The 2,036-nt window shown below is 65.1% G+C and overlaps 1 protein-coding gene across 1 annotated transcript in view; it reads right to left on the bottom strand.

The window, feature by feature from the left end:
* Positions 1-2,036, bottom strand: part of GSE1 (Gse1 coiled-coil protein) — a 117,146-nt gene that overhangs the window by 114,117 nt on the left and 993 nt on the right.

The raw sequence follows: 2,036 nt of genomic DNA on the forward strand, positions 1-2,036 counted from the left end.
GCCCGAGCCCCCCCCCCTGCCCCCCGGGGGGGCCTCCCCCTGCCGTCAGCAGGCCTGAGCTGCCCCTGTACAGCAGCTCCTGAGCCCTGTTCCAGGTCTGAGTGGCACAGACTCCTCCGCTGTCCACACCCGCCCTCTCCGGCTCGCAGGCAGACCCCAGGTCAGACGCTGCAGAGCCCCTGGTGCCAGGCGTCCGCATCTAAGGTCATGTGCCGGCGGCGCCAGGCAGGCCGTGGTACCCATGTCCCTTGCTCAGGCCCGCGCTGACCGGACTCGCAGCTCCAACACGTCCAAGCTGGCCGTATCGCCGGACACCCTGGGCCCCCCTTTGCTCATCTGTGAGATGGGAAGGCGCAGCTTCCGATCAGAGGGGAAGCGAGATCTACGGGAGCCTGGCCACACACCTGCAGCAGGGCCTTCTCACTCTCGGGGTCAGGGCATCGCTGCTCCGGCCTCCCGCTGCTGCCCTCCCGCTGCTGCCCCACCCACGATGGCACCCACCCAGGCCCCACGTGAGTTTCAGGATGACAGCATCGAAGAGCACACGGAAGGACCCCCCCTGCGTCCAGAAGCAGAGATTTCGGGCCAGGCAGGATTCACCCCCCTGGCCCTGGGGGGTCTTCGCCCAGGCAGGGGCTGCCCTTCCCACTGCTACTCATCTCAAGCCTGACACTCCCTCCTCCGCTTTCCGAGGCTCCCTGTGCAAACAGAAAATGGGTCACCTGACCAATAAGCATGCACCAGGGCCACCCCTGGCAGGTGGAGTGGGGTGTCAATTACAAACACCTGTACCTTGGCGGCCTGTTCCTGTACTTGAGGTTCGCGCTCAGAACGGGCCTGCAGTCTCCGAGGCCAAGGGGACCTGGGGGGATGGGCTGTAGGAATACTGCCACCACAGTCCTGGCCACAGCCCTGGGGTCCGGAGGCAGGGGTCTGGGGATTTCGCCAGGAGCAGCAGGGCCATACGTCTCCCTGGGGGAGAGGGCCCTGGAGAGGGGATTCCCAGCTCCGGATCTGCTGCTGGGGGAAGTGGCAGGAGGGGGCCTCAGCTGGAGGCTGCTCATTTGCAGGGGTCAAGGCCCCGGGAATCATGTCCCATGAAAAGCGCCCAGTGGGCACAGGAAGCCCAAGTGCAGACTCCCCACGAGGCTCCACCACTTCTTAGTTCCCAGGGAGCTGGCCTCCGGTGTCCCTGTCAACCTGGGTCCAGGCCACTGCAGCCCACCCCTCCCCTGCACACTTCTGACAGGACTCCAGGGTGGCGTGGGAGCCTCAGCACAAGTGACAGGCCCTCCTGGACAGAGGGAACCAGGCTCCAACTCCCGGCCGCGTGCACGTGCCCCAGCAAAGCAATTCAGGACAGGGCCTGGGGCAGCCTCTTCTGCAGAGTCTGAAAAGCCTCAACTGGAGGGCAGAAGCTTTCCCTCTCCTCCCTGCAGCACCCCCACGGCCCGCACCCCAGAGGACACCCCAACTTCAACAGGAACTGCATGTCAAAGCCCAGGAAAGGCAAACTCTCAGAGGAAGGGAGGGAAAATAAACACACGGTCCGTTCCTAGAGCCTGCGGTCACAGGCAAACGGCCTCCTGACCGGGTCACGTGGCGCCACCTGGGGCGGTCCTACTGAGTTGCCCCCAGGGGTCCGTGGAGGGGCAGTGACCGTGCGGGGGCGGGGGAGGGAGCCCTGCCTCTCTAGCCTCCCTTTAATTGTTCTCAAGGCTTCCAAGTACAAATAAGGGGCTCCCCAAGCTTCCTGCTGTCACCTTCCTCCCCTTTCCTCCAGCCGAAAGCGCGACTTGCCCCGAAACAGAAAGTTACAGGGTAGGCTGCAGTCGGCGCGCAGGGAGGTTACGGAACAGGAAGCCACGCCAAATGCCCTCCCGAGCTTCCCCGGCCCCCTCCTCTGGCCGCGGCAGAACAAAACCTTCCAGGGAATCCCAGGCAGGAAGGGGGGCGGGGGCAGGCGGCCGCTCGAGCAGAGACCGCGCCAGGGGGTTGGCTGCAGGGAGCGCGAAATAAGCCCCAGGACTTGAGGG

The sequence above is a fragment of the Tupaia chinensis genome, unplaced genomic scaffold (genome assembly GCF_000334495.1).
Source record: "Tupaia chinensis unplaced genomic scaffold, TupChi_1.0 Scaffold000355_1, whole genome shotgun sequence".
NCBI lineage: Eukaryota > Metazoa > Chordata > Mammalia > Scandentia > Tupaiidae > Tupaia > Tupaia belangeri.